The sequence below is a fragment of the Meles meles genome, chromosome 3 (genome assembly GCF_922984935.1).
Source record: "Meles meles chromosome 3, mMelMel3.1 paternal haplotype, whole genome shotgun sequence".
In the NCBI taxonomy this organism is placed as follows: domain Eukaryota; kingdom Metazoa; phylum Chordata; class Mammalia; order Carnivora; family Mustelidae; genus Meles; species Meles meles.
In genome coordinates, this window is record NC_060068.1 from 145,032,538 (window position 1) to 145,053,140 (window position 20,603).

The following is a 20,603-nucleotide window of genomic DNA, read 5'->3' on the forward strand; positions in this document are numbered from 1 at the left end:
GTTCAGTTTTAAATGTAGATGTAACCATAGCACCCCCAGCCTGACAGGGAGATGGTCACTAGGACTTAGATTCTCAAGGATGAGGGCCCACCAGTAAAACCACCTAGTTTGTCACAGATGTCTATAGAGGAAATCTGTCATGGTGGTGGAGGAGGGAGATAAAGAATATCAGTTACAACCTTGGAGTCAACTGTGGCAGTCAGTTGATTATAAGCAGTTGATTATAAGCAGTCTTTCCTTAATTTGTAAGTGATCTACATATTGGAGAAGCTATGCCTGGAAGGAGTAAACTTAATGTGAGAATCAAGTGGGTCTGAGCAGTGTGAGGGGTAGACTATGGTGGATGTTGGTGTCCTATGTAGAACCTCTTTTTTTTTTTTAAAGATTTTATTTATTTATTTGACAGAGAGAGAGATCACAAGTAGGCAGAGAGGCAGGCAGAGAGAGAGGAGGAAGCAGGCTCCCCGTGGAGCAGAGAGCCCGATGTGGGGCTCGATCCCAGGACCCTGAGATCATGACCTGAGCCGAAGGCAGTGGCTTAATCCACTGAGCCACCCAGGCGCCCCTATGTAGAACCTCTTTAAAGAAAGGTATACTTACTCCTAGCTGCTGTTAATGTTGGCTGCCTAATGGCTCACAGCTTCCTCCTCTGGAGGTTTGCCCTTGGCCAAATGGCAACCCTCTTTCATGGGAGATGATTCTCCTCTCCAGAAGACTGACCCAGGGTACAAAAATATGACTTCTTTCCCTTAAGATGGGCTATCCCATCCAAGAGCTATCCCAAACATATGTATATTCACACAACCTATATGTACACAGGTGTGTGTGTGTGCATGTGTGCATAAATCGTAGATATTATATATATTTCATTATGTAAATAAGCCAAATCCTACTCCCCAAAATGGTTTGGGACCCTTTACATTTTAGCAGCCATTAAAAGTGAAGGTTGAAATTCTAAGTGATTGGCATGCCCATTTCGGTAACTTGTGAGCACATGTATCTTCTTCTTGAAAAGGAATGTAGGTTGTATGCCTGCCTGGGAGTGCCTAGGATGAATGTATGACTCAATCACATGTCTTGGAAAAGAACCAGTAGACTCATAGCCTGCTGACGAGAGGACAGGTAAAGCAGTTTTGACTTATAAATATACTTTGGGAAAATTTTATATTACCAGTAGTTAGGACCTTCAAACTAGGCCTGGGTCTAATTTTTTGAACTTGGATATAAGTGGACTTTTGCAGTTAGAGATATTACATTAACATAATTTTTAAATAGCTGAATTGAAAAGGAGAGATAAGATCATCCATCTGCCTTGTAGACAGAGATGTGTATGCATTTTTAAAGTTATCATGATGGGAGAAGATACCCAGTGACTTGCAAAAATCAACATCTCAGCAGGAATAAACAAGATAGATCAGTAGATCTGAATCTGAAAACTGTTCAAAAAAAAAAACAACCCACTTTATTTGCAAGCTAGAAACCTTACTGAAGCCACATGAGTAGTTACTGAAATATTTGATAGATGTCAAAGTAGTTCTGACTCAGCATTTTAGTGCATTTGGTTTAGTTTCATTAACTATATAATTTTGAACTATATAATTTTGAATTTTATAATTTTGGCAATCATATGGTAAGAATACCAAAAGAAAAGTTAGACAATTGATTTTATCTAATAATAAATAAGAGTTGCTCAGGCCCTTTTCTATGAAGGCAGAGATGCTTCGAATCCCTTGGGGTATTTACCCATCAGTTTGCTTAGGATGAAAATAAATGAAAAGAATGTCAAGGAAGGGCTGATATGGAGCATAAAAAAGAGGGTTCCATGCAAGTGGAGAAAGGAGCCAAGAGAGCAATGTCTGTCTGAACATTTGCTTTAAACAGGTGAAAATTTGCAGCACAAATACAGAGTTGTGGGTTGCAGTCTTTACAAATTCTACTTACTAAGGGCCTTATGGAAGTTCTTCCAGGTCTTTGAAATTCCCTCTCTAATAACATTTCTTCCAAGTTTAGCTTTATGTGGTTACTCTGTTATTCCTCCCAGCTAGACTATTTCTCACAAATGTGACCAAGAAAATATCACTCAAGAAGATTGCAGTGGCAGGCTATCCATTTAGATTGCAGGACTGCTCAGCACAGACCTGTCTTTGGAGCCATCCAGTATGGGTTGGAGATTTGGAACCTGAACAGGATCTGATCTAGGCAAGTGATAAGATGACATCAAAAGATTTGGTGCTCAGGTCTTTGAAAGCACCTGAGAGGGATATTTCTCTAAATCCAGAATACTCTCAAGTCAGCAAATCTGGACTGGAAACCTTAGATGATTTCCTATGAAATTTCTAGTATTTTATCTTCCCCATCAGGTCATAAATGTCATGAGACCAGCTTTTCTTATCATATTTAAGTTTGTCCAATGCCAGTTTATGTCTTGGCCCAAAGTAAAAAACTCAGAATGGGGACATATTAAAAGAAAATAAAAATAATTGACCATTTTGGAAAAGCCTAGGAAGTTCTGTGTAGATTCTGATCTAGAAGATGCTGTGGGGGGGTAGGGAGGGAGATGGTTCTTATTTTTGTAAGCTTGTTCTCTCATCCAGGTGGTGGCTTTGATGGGCATCTGGGCTGAAGGTCTCTACCTGAGTTATCCCTTTGCTGAGAAGCAACTGTTTCAAGTGGACAATGTTGTACAATGTTATTCTTTTTTTTTTAAATTTTTTTAAAAGATTTTATTTATTTATTTGACAGAGAGAGAGACAGATCACAGGTAGGCAGGGAGGCAGACAGAGAGAGGAGGAAGCAGGCTCTCCGAGGAGCAGAGAGCCAGATGTGGGGCTCGATCCCAGGACCCTGGGATCATGACCTGAGCTGAAGGCAGAGGCTTTAACCCACTGAGCCACCCAGGCGCCCCATACAATGTTATTCTAATCAAGAATCTCAACTGGTACATCACATAGGTTAGACTTGCAAATCTTAAGTCATGTATACATAAATATCCAAAAAAAATTCCAGCTGAAGAGTTAAGTTCTCTTTTGGAATGTGAAAAACCACTGGGCTTATAGTATGGAACGTAGAGGAATAAATAGACAGGACAAGAAAGTGAAGGTGGAATATTATACTGTGAAGTGTACATATAGATGGGGCTGTGAATGGGAAGGTTGTGGTGATGAGAAGGGGACCACATGTGGAAAGAAGTACATCCTTGCTCTCAGCCTTCCAATTTCCTAATAACATATCAGAATCTGGTCTCTTGGATATTGGCATCCATTGACATCTTCCTTTATGGCTTTTAAGTTTTTAAGAGTCTCTGAAATATGTAGGAAAGAGGTCTGTGTACATGAGGGTAACAAACACTTTTTAATTGATTAATTAACCCCCTCATCTCATCAGAAATTCCAAGTAAAATAATTCTACCACAAGAGCAAATTTTTATTTTTTATTGCAAATGAGTTGTGCCTTTCTTTATAGAATACTGTACAATTCTAGGGCCTTACTACTTATTGATTTAGTCTTCCAGCATTCATTTACTGAGTGCTTGCTCTCAGACACTGCAATAAGCTTGGGTGTTACAAATATGAATTAAGAGAGGGTTGTAAGCAGGGTTGGCCTTATGGGTGTGCAACATTTATAGTGGTGCAGGGTCCTATTCTCAGAAGACCCAATGCTTGGCTTAATACTCAGGTATCACTGTCTTGAAGTTTTAAAAGATTTTTGAACAAGGAGCCCCACATTTTCATTTGCACTGGGCCTTCAAATTATGTAAATGGTCTTGCTTCTGAAGCCTGTTTGAGGAAAAAAAACATTTAAATAAATAATTATAATACAATATCTCATATGATGTGAAAATGTTAAAGAAAAAAGAAGTAACAAGCATATATCCAGTCCTGTATTGTGAATCCCAGAAGCAGGTGTATTTATATATGTGCTTGTGTGAGGTCATGTTTTAATTTAAGATGTAATGTTTTGGTGAGAATTTTTTTTATTTTGGTGAGAATTTTATTTATTTGATAGAGATTACAACAAACTTTGCGCAGTGGCAGTATCATAGCCAGTGAGGTTTATCCGAGGCGCGATTATTGCTAATTGATAGAGATTACAAGTAGTCAGAGAGACAGGCAGAGAGAGAGGAGGAAACAGATTCCCCGCTGAGCAGAGAGCCTGATGTGGGGCTGGATCCCAGGACCCTGAGACCATGAACTGAGCTGAAGGCAGAGGCTTTAACCCATTGAGCCACCCAGGTGCCCTGGTAAGAATTTTTTTTTTCCAGTTTTTATTTTCTTCCATTTTATTTATTTTTTCAGCGTAACAGTATTCATTCTTTTTGCACAACACACAGTGCTCCATGCAGAACGTGCCCTCCCCATTACCCACCACCTGTTCCCCCAACCTCCCACCCCTGACCCTTCAAAACCCTCAGGTTGTTTTTCAGAGTCCATAGTCAGGACATGGAGAAGCAACATGGGGGGCTAGGGGGATAGGAGAAGAATAAATGAAACAAGATGGGATTGGGAGGGAGACAAACCATAAATGACTCTTAATCTCACAAAACAACCTGGTAAGAATTTTAATACACATTTATACCTTATAGCTGTTTCCATTTTGCCAAGACAATGCAAAGTTGTTATTAATTTGTACAATTAGCCTAGCAAAGCCTATAGTACAAAAAGCCAGAAAGTATGATTTGTTAAATAACTTACTTACAACTTGTCACAGACTACTCTTACTTCCCATTGCATAAGGAGCAAGCCTTGAGGGGAGGGGATAAAGAAAATGATGGAAGGGACTGTGTGTGTGTGTGTGTGTATGAATGTGCACAGAAGCATTTCAGCTGAGGACAAGCAGGTAGATATTTGGTTATTAATTGTTTTGCTTTTAAGTTGGTAATAAATAAATTTTAGAAATCTCACATGACTGGATTTTCAGAGGAAACTGCTAAGACTAAGTGAAGGTAGAGATTTAATGCAGACAACGATCTGTATTTAAGATAGAAATTTAGGATAAACAAGGATGAAAATAATAAGAAACTAAAAATAATGATGTTACCATATGGTTATATAGTAATTCCATGTTTCATATTCTAATTTATCTCTTTGGCAAATTAACAACAATAACGCTTTGTCTTTCCATCAAGTGGGTTTTTTTTTTTTAGAGAAAGCAATTTAAATGTCAGAGTTGAGAATTGGAATACCAAAAATTTCCACGTTCTTCTAAGATGTTTTTTGAAGATGTAGACATGTAGATTGTCTTTAAAGAATTTTTTACTACATGACATGAGCAATTCTTAATTTTTTTTTGTCATAGGAGTTTCCCTTTCACCGAACATTGTCCCTTTTTAAAAACAGAGCTCTCCTACTCTTCATTCCCTCAAAAAAAAAAAAAAAAAAAGGCAGCTACCCCCCCAAAGATCAAATGAAAGGATTTTCATGTTATTCAGAGGAGAATAGTGACAGTGCTTTTTGTTTTTATTTAAGAGGATTGGGTTTTCACCTGAGCTGTTATCTACACATCTAGAATCATGCATGGTGAAAGGAGGACATATTGGATGTTGAGAAAGTAGCCAATGAAGTGGAAAGACAGAGGCCTTGATAATAATTTAATTAATGATAAAAGTGAGAAGATTGTAAACTTAGAGGCTTAGGCAGGAGAACGGAGATAAAGTTAGATACATGGGACTCTTCAGTTTTGGTAACACATTATAAAATGTGCACTGTCATGGTTAAAGCAACATTTGTAGATGCAAGTTAAGAAGGATGATGTTTTCTAATTTGAAAAGATATATAAACCCCTATGTTTATTGCAGGAATATTTACAATAGTCAAGTTATAGAAGCAACCCAAGTACCCATGGATAAATGAGTGAATAAAGAAGTTACACACACATCCAAACACACTCACATACATACACTGGACTCGGTGTATACTCAGTCATAAAGAAGACTTAAATCTTGCCATTTGCAATAATATGGATGGACCTAGAGGGTATAAAGCTAATAATAGTCAGAGAAAGACAAATACCAGATGATTTCACTCACGTGTGGAATTTAAGAAACAAAAAAGAAGAAAAGAGATGAACCAATAAACAGACTCTTAACTATAGAGAACAAACTGATGGTTACCAGAGCAGGGGTTGGTAGGGGGATGGATGAAGTAGGTGAGCGGGATTAAGAGTATGCTTATCATGATGAACACTGAGTAATGCATAAAATTGTTAAATCACCATATTGTATACCTGAAACTAACACAACATTATGTTAACTATACTAGAATTAAAATTTAAAAAAAATAACAGAAGGGAGATGTTTGCAGGAATAAAAAGTTTTAAGGAAATGAGCATACTAACAAAAAATTTCCTAAAAATTCAACGTAGATAAACTCTTCAGAATGCTGTTACAAAACACACAAGTGTGTCTGTGCAGGTGAATTCTTGGAAAATAAAGCGGTATGAATAATTTTTACAGTTGTGCATATTGGAAAGATGATTGATTAAAGTATGCATTTGTTTGGATAGGCCAGGATTATCTCTTTCAATTTCATAGATAAGTCTGTGCAGGTTGTGGTTTGTGGTTTTACAACTAAAGTGCCCAGAGGGAGGAGAACACAGCTGGGTTGGTGGCTGTGACTTTGTTACTTCCATCATCACCATTAGGCATTTTGGGGTGTTGAGCCCCACACATGTGATCCAAATATCAAATGCCTAATTATTTCCAACTCTCCCAGATTACTGAGATCACAAGCCCAGCCTCAGTGCCAACTGGGAAGCTACCATCCTCAACTGCATTCCTTATCTCCCCAATCTCTAAGGATTCCTGGGGTTGCTGTTTATTATTATTCCTAGTCTCTGCTCTGAAATCTTACCTTATGTGACTGCTTCTCTCTTCTTCATAGCTCTTTGGCCCATATTGGACCCTGCTCTGCTTATTTCAGTTCTCCAAACTGCCAATAACACAAGGCTGAGCATGTGGCAGACTTTTACTTTGAGCGTATTTGCTGTGAACTGAGTGTTTGTATTCTACCCAGCTTCACATTTTGAAACCTTAACCCCTAATGTTATGTTATGGTGTTTAGAGATAGGACCTTTAGGAGGCAATGAGGGTGAAGCTCTCATAATGAGATTAGTGCCCTTTTAAGAAGAAACAAAAGGGAGTTTGCTTCCTCTTTGCATATGCACACCAAGGGTAAGCCTCTTATAGACATAACCAGGAAGAGAAGCCTCACCAAGAACCCAATTATACTGGCTTCCTGATTTTGGACTTTCAGCCTCCAGAACCATAAAAAATAAGTGTTTGTTATTTAAGCCACCCAGTCTATGGTAATTTGTTATAGCATCCCAAACTAGACAGTAATAGAGTGATACATGGTATAATTATGGAGACAAAAAAGAAATGGAGTATTAACCATCATTGTTCTAACATTCATTATCAATTTCCTACCTTCACATAATTTTTGCTATACATATGACCTCCTTAAGTTTTGGCTGCCTCCATTTTTTTGTCTCTGGTCCTCTCTATCTGCTAGCCTCCAGCCCCCAAAATTCCTATTAATTTTTAGGCAATCTGCTTTTGTTTTTGGTCTGCTACTCTAAACTAGACAATGTAATTGAGTATGTTTTAACACAAAAGATTTTCTATTGTGGGAAACTACCATTTCACAGCATACATTTAAGAAGCTCTCCTAACCTAAAAGCCTTTCTACCACAGGTGTCTAAAATTTAACAGTAGAGGGAAAAAAACCTAGCAGAAGCTCTGTAATTTTTTTATATTAAAATATAATGCGTTATTTGTCCCAGGAATAAAGGTCTGTGAATCATCAGGCTTACACATTTCACAGCACTCACCATAGCACATATCCTCCTGAATGTCCATAATCCAGCCACCCTATCCCAGCAACCCTTAGTTCGTTTCCTGAGATTAAGAGTCTCTTATGGTATGTCTCCCTTCCGATCCTATTTTGTTTCATTTTTTCCTTCCCTATGCCACACAACCCACAACCCCCTGCCCTTCCTCTCAAATTCCTCGTATCAGTGAGATAATATGATAAATCTCTTTCTCTGATTGACTTTTCATTTAGCACAATACCCTCTAGTTCCATCCACGTCATTGCAAATGGCAAGATTTCATTTCTTTTGATGGCTGCATAGTATTCTGTTGTGTATATATATATACCACATCTTCGTTATCCATTCATCTGTTGATGGACATCTAAGTTCTTTCTGTAATTTAGCTATTGTGGACATTGCTGGGTGCATGTGCTCCTTTGGATCCCTGCATTTGTATCTATAGAGTAAATACCCCGAAGTATGATTGCTAGGTAGTAGGGTAGCACTATTTTTAACTTTTGGAGGAAACTCCATACTGTTTTCCAGAGTGGCTGCACCAGCTTGCATTCCCACCAACAGGGTAGGAGAATTGCGTTTTCTCTGCATCCTCGCCAACATCTGTCATTTCCTGACTTGTTAATTTTAGCCATTCTGATGTGTGAGGTGATGTCTCACTGTAGTTTTGATTTGTACTTCCCTGATGGTGAGTGAAGCTGAGCATTTTTTCATGTGTCTTTTGGCCATTTGGATGTCTTCTTTGCAGAAATGTCTGTTCATGTCTTCTGCCCTTTTCTTGATTGGATCCTGTGTTCTTTGGATGTTGAGTTTGATAAGTTCTTTATAGATTTTGGATACTAGCCCTTTATCTGATATGTTATTTGCAAATATCTTCTCTCATTATGTGGTTGTCTTTTGGTTTTTTGACTGTTTCCTTTGCTGTGCAAAAGCTTTTGATCTTGATGAAATCCCAATAGTTCATTTTTGCCCTTGCTTTCCTTGCCTTTGGCAATATTTCTAGGAATAAGTCGGTACAGCTGAGGTCGAAGAGGTTGCTGTTTGTGTTCTTCTCAAGGATTTTGATGGATTCCTGTCTCATATTGAGGTCTTTCATCCATTTTGAGGCTATTTTTGTGTGTGGTGTAAGGAAATGGTCTAGTTTCATTCTTGTGCATTGGCTGTCCAATTTTCCCAACACCATTTGTTGAAGAGACTGTCTTTTTTCCATTGCACATTCTTTCCTGCTGTATTGACCATATGGTTGAGGGTCTACTTCTGGGCTTTCTAATCTGTTCTACTGATCTACATTTATGTTTTTGTGCTATATGTACTGTATTGTCTTGATGATTACACCTTTCTAGTAGAGTTTGAGGTCTGGAATTGTGATTCCACCAACTTTGGCTTTCTTTTTCAATATTCCTCTGGCTATTTGGGGTCTTTTCTGTTTCCATATAAATTTTAGGATTATTTGTTCCATTTCTTTGAAAAAAAGAAATTTTGATAGGGATTGTGTTAAATGTGTAGATTGCTTTAGGTAGCATAGACATTTTCATGATATTTGTTGATTTTTGGTGTATTCTGGCCTCTTAGAAGAAGCTACCTCCCAAAATTTTAAAGAAAGAAAAACTTATATATATATATATATATATATATATATATATATATAAGGGTAAACACAATGAAGGGATGGAATATCAGTAAACATGAAAATTTAAAAAGATTCTAAAAGGAGTCGATAAGTTGGTTGGAAAAAGAAAAAAAAGAAGAAAGAGTGTAATCAGGCTGGAGACTAGAAAAAGCCATGTGCTAGAATTAGGGTATATTTTGATGTAGTAGAAGAAATTGTATACCAAATTCAAATTAAAAAAGACCATATATGTATACAAAAGGTTAAATACAAGGAAGGGATAAAATATGACTGTAACAATGAAAATTTAAAAATATTTTTTAAAAAGGTATTTATAAGTTAAAATAGTTAAAAAGCATTAAAATAGGAAAGAGAAAAAAATTTTTTAAATAGAATAAGAAAAAAATCAAAAAAATTTAACTTTAAAAGACTAAAGGATCATGGGAAAAAAGCCGTGAATTCTGTGTTTATTTCCCCTAGCTCTGGAGTTCCACAGCTCTCATTTATTAATGAACTAGTTCTTAGTGGGATGTTCTTGCTGATCTTTTGGGGGAGGGACCTGTTGCAGTGATTCTCAAATGTCTTTGCTGGAGGCAGAATTGCATGACCCTTGCCAGGGGCCAGGCTAAGTAATCTGCTCCAGATGGCTCTCTGTAACTTTTGTTGCCTGAACACTTTCCGTAGAGCTTTGGAAGATGGGAATGAGGATGGCAGCCTCCAAATCTCTGGCTGGTGGGAGCCAAGAGCTGGTGACCCCATTCCTCAGTGCGATCTCAGAGAAAAGCATCTCCCTTGTCTCCGGCTGCACTCTGAGCTCACCCAGCCTGTGATCAAGTGTCCCTATCTCTGGTGCGTGGTCCCGTTTGGAGTCTCCAAATCCAGCAGATTCCTGCTGTGTGCTCCCGCACCACTCTTCCCAGAAGAGGAAGGAGGAGATCTTCCTGGATCTGCCACTTGTGGGGTCCCTGCTCAAAGAGTAGTGGTTTGACTGTGCCTTGGGTCATGGTTTAAGGTAAGCCTGAGCTGAGAGTCCATTTATTGGCTCCGTCTCTGGAGCCAGCTACCCCATTCCAATACCTGGGAGTTCTGCCACACTCAGACAGCCCGGGTCTTTCTGTGACCCCTTGGGTCCTGAGACCACACTGTGCCCATGAGGGCTACTCCCCCTCCCCCCCCCCTGCCCCGCTTAACCTCTGGAGCAATGTCCCTCAGTAGAGCAGACTTCTAAAAGTTCTGATTTCATGCTTTGCTGCTCTCTCATTTGCCAGGAGCTGGCCCTACCCCCATGGTCTATCTTCCTGTCACTTCAAATTCATGTCCTACCTTCTGGAAAGTGGTCGCTTTTCTGTTCCTAGAATTGCTGCTCTTCTTCTCTTCTATCTTCTGAGTCTGTAGGTGTTCAGAATGGTTTGATAACTATGTAGCTGAACTCCTAGGACCTGATGATATTTCAGTCTCCTATTACTCCACCATCATGCTTCCACCCCCTCTGAGGTTCTGTAATTTTTTAACATAATCAGAACTTTAGAGAAGATTTCCTTTCCCTGGTTAGAGCACAACACATGGTATGTTTTTTTCTCCTTCCTTTAGAAACACAAATTAAACACAATGATCCTTATATTTTAATGACAACAAACTGAAACAATTCATTGTAAAGGGATAAATAGAAAAATGTATTCATACAAAAAACTTCAAGTGACTTTATGAGTCAGAATTTGTGCTCAAGACTTTTTAAGAAATTTTTATTTATTTAATAAAATAAATAAAGAAAGAGACACAGTGAGAGAGGGAATACAAGCAGGGGGAGTGGGAGAAGGAGAAGCAGGCCTGCTGCAGAGCAGGGAGCCATATGTGAGGCTCGGCCCCAGGACCCTGGGACTAATACCTGAGCCTAAGGCAGACACTTAATGACTGAGCCATGCAGGTGCCCCTGTGCTCAAGACTTTCACATACCCAGTCTCTTTAATTTTTATTACCATCTGATGGTTAGTTTTTAGTCATTTAATTTCACGTATTGCTAAGGTATTGAGTGCCATTCAGATAGAGATGTTGACTAATGGGCCACTGTATTGCAAGTTGTGTTCTCCATTTGACATGTTAATAATCTATTCAATTTCATATACTCTGAAATGATCCAGATTTCCATAACAGATTCACACTATCCTGATCCAAAAAAAAGCTGATATATGATCCAGAATGCCAAAATTCTAATTTTAATAGGACTTCCCTCCCCAATGACCATAACTTTTTGTGTCCTGTAACCTTGGGGGCTACTTCCTTCCTCCTGAATCAATGTATTTGGGGGGTCAAACTAGTAATCAGATATGTATCATTGGAAAATAGGAAGAAGTTGCTTAGAGATATTTTACCTAAATTCAGAAAACCATGATCAACTATGCATATTCCAAAGTCTTCTACAAGGAGACATTTTCATGTAGGCTACCCTCTTTTCTTTGACACATATTCTCTTAAGATCAGTTAATATTACCAATTTATACATAACCTAGCCATTAATTCACAGAACTGAGAAAGAGTCCAATCCTCAGAGTGTTGGATTGGCCCAAATCATAGTATATATACCCTGTAGAGAAAAATGGAAGGCTAAGCTTAAGTGTTTCATTCAGTGTCCCAAGGGGAGCAGGTATTCCTGTTTTTTGCTTCTATACCATAGAGGGAAAGCCACTTTTAAACTGAGAGGTACAGCATCAAGAGCTATTCTAGGGGAAAAATGAAATCAATATGAGTGAATAGGCCCTTGATTTTGTAACAGAAATAAAATTATTAATGTAATTGGGGCATAAAACATTGCTAAATGTATATTTATAGTCTGTTCCCTCCTTTCATTCTCATCAGAGGAAAAGATTCTTGCCCTCTGCGTCAGATTCTGGGCTTTCCTTTGGGGTAGAGAACCTTAGTGATGGGCAAAGGAGAGAAAAAAAATTTAAAGAGAAAGCCAAGAGGCTGAGTTGATTTACCTAAGATCTGGGAATGGGGATGGTGGAGAGTAGAGCAAAAGCCCTTATGGCCTTTTTTTTTTTTTTTTAAAGATTTTATTTATTTATTTGAGAGAGAGAGAGTGAGAGAGCACAAGCGGGGGGGGGGGGGGGAGGCAGAAGAAGAGGGAGAATCAGGACCCTGGGATCATGACCTGACCCGAAGGCAGAAGCTTAACCAACTGAGCCACCCAGGCACCCTCTTTTCTGGGCTTTTTATCAGGGAGAACATATTTTTGCTACAAAATGGCAAGTGAGAAGCAAAGAATAAAAGATTCTAGAGCAGGTCTCATAAGGGAGGATCAGAGAATAAGAACCAGGAGTTTAAAAATTATAACTTTCCATTATGAATTAGATTCTCTTTATTGGTTTTTGCATACTGCAAGCAAAGAGTAGAATTATTCTTAATTACACTTGGCTACTTTATTGGCTTGTGTTTCTTTGAGTGAGATACCCTGGCAAGTCTAGGTCACTTGAAGTCCTGGGATTTATTTGGATGACAGTTGGAGGAAAGACACATTGTACCTGAAAATTCATTTATTTGAAGTAGGATTGGGGCTAGCTTTATGAGTATGTGGCCAATGCAGTGGCACAGGCCCCTGTACTCATAGGACCCCATATTTGCCAACTGTAGTCTGAAATTCTTGATAATTCTTCCTCAGAATTTGTGTTTTATAAGTGAGTTCTGATGGGACAGTTGAATATGGGCGTTAAGGTGGGCTAGCTGGAGTCAGGCCATGTCTGGCATAGTGGGTCATCATGGCAGCCGTCCTAATGCCAATGATATGGAGCATTAAATGGCATAGCAGAGTACAGCCTCCTGCCCACTCTGATGTAGGGGTTTTAAGATCCTTGGAGTCATTCATCTGCCCAGAGTTGGGCTAGTGGGAAGGGGGAAACACTTGACTGACTTTCTCTAGGTTGGTTGGAGGAGGAACCCTTGCTTGGGACCTGATGCAGTGCCTGCACATGGTCCATTTCCCAAGGTCAGACTTAGGGCCTGAGGGTATGGAGTGGGAATGGTCTGGGAAGGTCTTCTCTCTCCCACCACCAGTATTTTTGTGGCCTGGAGTGCTCCTTTGACTGACTTTTCATCTGTGGGCTTTTCCTACTTCCTACCTCCTATGTTTGACTTGTGTTTGTCTCTTTTGGTTAGTTCAGAAGGCCTATGGGGATGAACCACTAAATACAAACTGAGTAACTATGATGATTCCCCACATCAATTAAATACTCAAATGTTTCCATTTAGAACTGGCACTGCTTAGTATAAATATGGATGGTAACATTCAAGCTAGTAATTTAAAATTTTAGTTTTTCTTTACTTAGGATGACATTAAGTAGCAAATATAAAACAACATGATAAGTAGAGAGAGATTATTGGGAAAATGACAAAACTTTGTATTTTAGTTCCTGTAATGGCATTTCCCCCACCTCTATTTTTGAACATAGGGCTTTTTTTGTTTGTTTGTTTGTTTGTTTGCTTTGTTTTGTTCTGCACTGGGACTCCCAAATTTTGTAGCTAGCTTCCATGAGGAAAATTTGAAAGACATCATTGCTAGAAGAAGGGAGAGGGCTGGCAGAAACTGATTCAGGCTTGAGATGGAAATGCAGTCAAGATGCTTTACCACTGGGAATGATGAAATTACTTTGAGTGGATAAAGTGCTGCAGAACACAGGATCCTATTAGGATTCTCTGGTATAGCATTTCAAGCCATGACTTCTATAGTGCATTTATGGAACTTTCATTTTTTGGGAAATAAATCATTCCATCAATTGCAGCATAGGGTGTAGCTTGAATATAGGGGCCATTTGAATATAGTGTCATTAACTGAATTTTCCCAAGATCTTTATATAATTAGGATGGTGCTGTGAAGTTGTCTACTGGAACTTTTGTTCCACCTTCCATAATATAGAGTTGTCACTGCGAAGTGGCAACTCAGCCAAGGACTATATTTCCCAGTCCCTCTTGCATCTAAATAGGATCATGTGATTAGTTCTGGCCAGTAGAAAACAAATAGATGAAAATAGGGGTGTCCTTTCTAGGTAAAGGAGTTTAAGAAATGAGTGTACTTTCCTTCCTTCTTCTTTACTCTTTTGTGGGTCAGATGCAGAGAGATCCAAAGCTTAGGGAACAGTAGAGCACAAGATGGAGGAAACGTCGGTTCCCTAATTGACACATGGAAGAAAGTTACCTGGAATGTGCTTATTGAACTTGGTGATGTGATGACCAGTAAATAAACTTCTCTTGTGTTAAGCCTCTAAATTTCGGAGATTTTGTTATTATATAGCTAGCCTACTGTAACAGCTTTCACCAAAATCTGTAACAGACAGCCTGTGACCTTTAAAAAAATTCAATCTACACTCTGATTTTACAGATGAGGAAACCAAAGTCTTGGTACTTAAATTACTCTTTCACATAAATGTAAATAGCTGCTAGCAGAATCAGAGACAGATACTAGAGCTCCAGTCTTCTAGTCCAGCTTACTTTCCACTTTTTGGTGATAAATTCTAAGCTTAGTAAATATTTACCTATGGTATGATTTTGGAAGCATTATTCGGTAGAGAACTGTAATAGCATTTCTTACTTAAAAATCAAAATAGCACTAAACTAGTCAATATATATTTGTTCATGTTATATTGAGTATTATTCAATTTTGTTAGTCATAAAATCAGTCTTTTTCCTTTCAACATAATTTTAAATGTTTAATAAATTAATCTTTTGCTATGCATGTTTTATTTTAAATGAAAATCAGGAGAGAACTTGATTCATTTATGAGCAATTTTCTTTATAGCAAATTTTGTTAGAATGTTCATTAAACTCTTCTAAATGAAAAAAAGAAATGCCAGTTATGAATGCTATGGTTTAAAATTGAATGGCATTTTTGGAGACTGCCAAGAGATTGCTATGAACTCCATCACCATCAAACAAAGGAATCTGATCAAGAAAGAAAAAAAGCACAAGAGAAAGAATGTAGACGTTGTCTCTGTTTGAACATTGAATAGGGAAGGGTGAAAATAGTCTTGTGCTTACGAGTTTTGGGTAAAAATCTTGGTCAAAGAATACTTTTGTAGGAAGAATTTAATGATAGATGCTAGCATAAATATAAAAAAATATTTTGGGTGGAAAATAGTGATATGCAGTGTATGTTGAGAGTGGTTCTCCTGTGGGAGGATTAGGAAATTTTCATCCTCTGTGTTAAGTATTTCTGTAATAATAGAATTTTGAGAATTCATAAGTTTCTATAAATAACAAACCTTAATTTAGGCACAGAGACTTGAATCAGACTATGCACTGTGTCAGTTCTGTACGATATTGAGCAAAGTGTCCTAAAAATCTGTTATAGTTAAGGAAATAGTTAAGAAAAGTGTCAAAGGTGAAGTTTTAAGACATAAAGTCCATTTGAGAGAATTTAGAAGTGGTAACTACAGGCTTCTAGATAGATAGATAGATGGATGGATAGATAGGTAGTTACTAGGATTTTGTTTGTGGCGTGGACATATCATCATGCCCTTTACTCGAATTTCCTTTCCTGATTATTCAAACTCTCTCATAACTATTTTCATACTTAACCTGGTTTTACTACATCCTTGGAATGGAGGTGGAGATGGAGACAGGAAGGAGGAGTATTAACTGAGAGAGAAAGCATTCTTCAAGGCAGGCCATGATCTGCAGAAATATCTTGGAGGTATCTCTCTAAGGCACTTCTGTTCTTAATTTTTGTTGAAACCATGAAGACCTCTTTGATGTACTGGGTGTAGTAATACACACCTTCTTCCTTTCCAGTCAGCCATATGAATTTATTTACATCACAAGCTTCTGCCAGAGGCCAGGAAAGAGAGCTGTGTAGTAATTCCAAACATAGTACACAAAGGAAGTGCTCAGTAGTTTTCATAAAAATCAATGACACCTATCAAATGGCATCAGAAATATTTAGGAAGGACTACTCACAGTTGCCTCTAACTGACATGATAGTACCTGTCTCAAATAAAATTGCACATCACTGGATGGTCTTTTAAAGATTCATCCAAAGTCATGCAGTCAGCAAGACAGTTTCAGCTGCCCAGAAAAACAGATGTTAAGTGGTGATTGTGCTTTGAAATAGAAGTGAAGTCAAGGGTCTTCTATTGCTTTTGAGTATAAAAAGCAAAACAATGAAAATGAAAACATTCTTTTATATTGCAGTTTTTTATGCATAACTCACATTGTGTTGTCTGTGTGTACAGTTTTATCTATGTTTATAATTAGGAGAAAACTCTAAAAGCAGTTTCTACATAAGAATTTCTGGTAAAATCAGCTGTAGGCCTCTACTCATGTTGCTGTATTAGAAGTAAGCTGTTAATTATAAAACCATCTGTATGCTGGGTAGGCAAGCATTAGATGATCAGCTCTTCAGTTTTTAGATTAAACAGCAATAAATGTGCCATAATCCATCATACATTGATAGCTCCATTTTTTAAAAAACGAAGTCTTCTTTTTTATCTGAAAGTTTTTTTTTGATTCTCTATATAACACTCTCCTTTCTAATTTCATCACTAATTCTTATGTGCTGAATTCAGACATGCTCAATAATACCAGGAAGTATTTATTTTTGCTCAGTTGCATTCTTTTAGCAAGTCTTACGGTATAAGGCTTTAAAAAGAAATTTGTTCTCATAATCTGTGCCTCTGCAATATTTCAGTCCAGCAACTCAGAGAGTCTTCCAGTCATTCTTTCTTGTGTGAATCACCCTCAGGCTTTCCTAAATGAGAACAGAAGGCTCACTCAGCATTCTTTCCCCACTTTCGGGTAACACTGACCTTTCCTCATTGCTTGAGGGCAGCCTAAACTCATGATTAAGATGAGATGCACTAAGGATGTACGACTGATGTCTTGTTGTTCAAGCTCTGGGTATTCAAGGGAGTTTGGCCAACTCTTATGTGCATGTGGATATTTGTATGCATACATATCATATATATGTATTGTATCTTTAGAAGAGCAATATATATTTATATAACACACTGATTTTAAAGGACCAATTAATCTTTAGATAGTAATGAACATATATCCTTGAATTTACAAATTTCTGAGGTACAGTTTAGTCTAGTATTGTTTTGGCATACAAAACGCTGACAGCCAAAATCGTATTTATCAAATCTTAGGCTGCTGTTTCCATGTTTCAAACAATATTCCATATTTTTAAAAAAATGTATTAGGACTATATTAACAAGATTTTCTAAAATTTGAAAACCAAAAATTTAAAATAATCAGCTGAATATATCCAAATACCCATATTTTTTGCATTTGCATTATATATTAAAACACCTTGATATTTTTATAGAGAACTCTTATCCTAATGTTTGAAGTCCAGTAGGTATGATCTATGTCAACGATGAAAATAAGCATTCAACCCCAAATTTTCTTGACTTTGACCAAGACTTTGCCCAGCATATGCTTAAAGGAATTAGGCAGTGCAATTAATGAAAATCAGGTGTTATGCCTTAAACACATAAAGTAGATTCTTCATTACCTAAGCATGGGATTTTATGTTTGAAAGAGACACAAACTACTATTGTTACCAATAGATACTAGTATTTTCTTGGTCTAAGTTCCATTAAGTGGTAAATATATGATGACTTGTCTTATTTTTTTTTTTTTTACAACTGACTCTTTTTATTACACTTGCCTCCTCCCTTTGTATCTCCCCTTAATCAAGTTTCATTGGATATATCTGCTTTTTTCTATCATCCAGACTTAGAGAACCAATCATGATTTATTTTCTCAGGTCCCAAATCTAGGCTCTTAAAGAACCTAAACTGGTACATACAGATGGCTAACAGACACATGAAAAGATGCTCAGCATCACTCATCATCAGGGAAATACAAATTAAAACTGAGATATCACTTCACACCAGTCAAAATGGCTAAAATGAACAATAGGAACAAACAAGTGATGGCAAGGATGCAGAGAAAGAGGAACCCTCTTACACTGTTTTTGGGATTGCAAACTGGTGAAGAAACTCTGGAAAACAGTATGGAGGTTCCTCAAAAAATTAAAAATAGAGCTACCCTACAATCCAGCAATTATACTACTAGATACTTATCCAAAGGATACAAAAGTACTGATTCAGAGGGTTACATACACACCAGTGTTTATAGAAGCATTATCAACAATAACCAAATTATGGAAAGAGCCCAAATGTCCACTGATTGATTAATGGATAAGGAAGAGGTGGTATATATACAGTGGAATATTACTTGGCCATCAAAAAGAATGAAATCTTTCCATTTGCAATGATATGAATGGAACTATAGAGTATTATGCTAAGTGAAATAAGTCAGTCAGAGAAAGACAAATACCCTATTATTTCATTCATAATAGAATTTCAGAAATTTAACAGATGAATATAGGGGGAAAAAAGAGAGGCAAACCATACACCAGACTCTTAACCATGGAGAACAAACTGAGGGTTGTTGGAGGGGAGGTTGGTGGGGGAATGGGTTAAATGGGTGATGGGTATTAAGGAGGGCCCTTGTGATGTGCACTGGGTGTTGTATGTAAGTGATGAATCACTCAGTTCTACACCTGAAACTAATACCACACCGTATGTTAACTAACTGTAATTTAAATAAAAACTTGGGGGGGTGGGGAAAAGAACTTAAGCTGATTACCCACATTAATCAACATGAGTATATTGATATGTTACTCTTTCCAGTTAAGCTCTTTACAAATTTTTATTTTATTTTTAAAGATTTTATTTATTTGCCAGAGAGAGAGAGAGAGTGCACAAGCAGGGGGGGAGAGAGAGAGTGCACAAGCAGGCAGAGGAAGAAGCAGGCTCCCCGCTGAGCAAGGAGCCTGATGTGGGACTCGATCCCAGGATCCTGGGGTTGTGACCTGAGCTGAAGGCAGGCATTTAACAGACTGAAGCCACCCAGGCGTCCCAGCTCTTTGCAAAATTTTAATAGAGAGGATCATCATTTCCAGACTGGTTATGTAATAGAACTGAAAGGAATATAGAATTTGTAGTGAAAATATTTGGGTCAAATTCTGATTTTTCTACTTTACTCTGGGCAGTGAACCTTCCGGAACTTTGGTTTTTCATCTATAAAATAGAAACATGAAGAAAATCCTGCAATATGTCACAACATGGATGAGCCTGGAGGGCATTATGTTAGGTAAAATAAACCAGTAACAGGACAAATACCAAATGGTTCCACTTATATGAGGTACCTAAAATATTCAGACTCATAGAGTGGAGAGTGGAGTGATAGTTGCCAGAGGCTAAGAGAGAATGAAATGGCAGCTTTCTAAAAACAGGTATAAAGTTTCACTTATGCAAAATGAATAAGTTCTAGAGATCTGTTTTTCCACATAGTGCCTGTAGATAATAATACTGTATAGTACATTTAAAAACCTGTTAAGAGAATAGATCTCATGGTAAGTGTTCCTAGCACAATAAAATAAAAATTGAATTTTGAAAAAGCCAGTACACTTCTACTTGCCTCAGACATAATGGATACATTTTGGGGTTATCTGTTTAACTTATTACAAACCAGTTGCTCTGAAATTTCCTATTGCCCACAGGCGGGCCATGGCAGCCATGTTTACAGTACCTGGCCCCAGTCTACTGACTAAAGAATATTGGACCAGGAAAGGATATCTTTTAAACTAGACTGATTAGAGCTGTACTCTCCTGGGAACTTGGAATTGATACTGAGTAATTATAATTCAGCTGGGCTGGTCACTTGATCAGAGGAGGAATAAACTGGGAGTCTTAATGGTCAAGTTGGATATAATGAAATATGTACAGAGAGAAACAGAGCCAGAGATATAGACTGCAACTCTCAGGTTCTGGCCTTCCCAGGTTCTAGTTCCAGCTATTTGTGGGGCTGGTTGCCCTTTGGGTTTTGTGAAACAATGATGATGATGATGATGATGATGATGATGATGATGATGATGGTGATTTTTTTTCTTAATGTTTGACATTGGTTTCTATTATTTGCTACAAAAAGGCTTGACTAAGCCATCATAGGTGTGCTATGAGCATCAAATCATAATATTTGGGATACTTTGTAAAACCATATTGATCTATATAAATATATATTTTTAAAGATTATTTATTTATTTAGAGAGCAATCAGAGGGAGGGGCAGAGTCAAAGGGAGAGAGAGAATCTCAAGCAGACTCCATGCTGAGC

At 37.7% G+C, this 20,603-nt stretch overlaps 1 pseudogene; it reads left to right on the forward strand.

Moving 5' to 3' along the window:
• The first annotated feature begins 4,016 nt into the window (after window positions 1–4,016).
• Window positions 4,017–4,099, forward strand: LOC123939462 (annotated as a pseudogene).
• The last annotated feature ends 16,504 nt before the right edge of the window (window positions 4,100–20,603 follow it).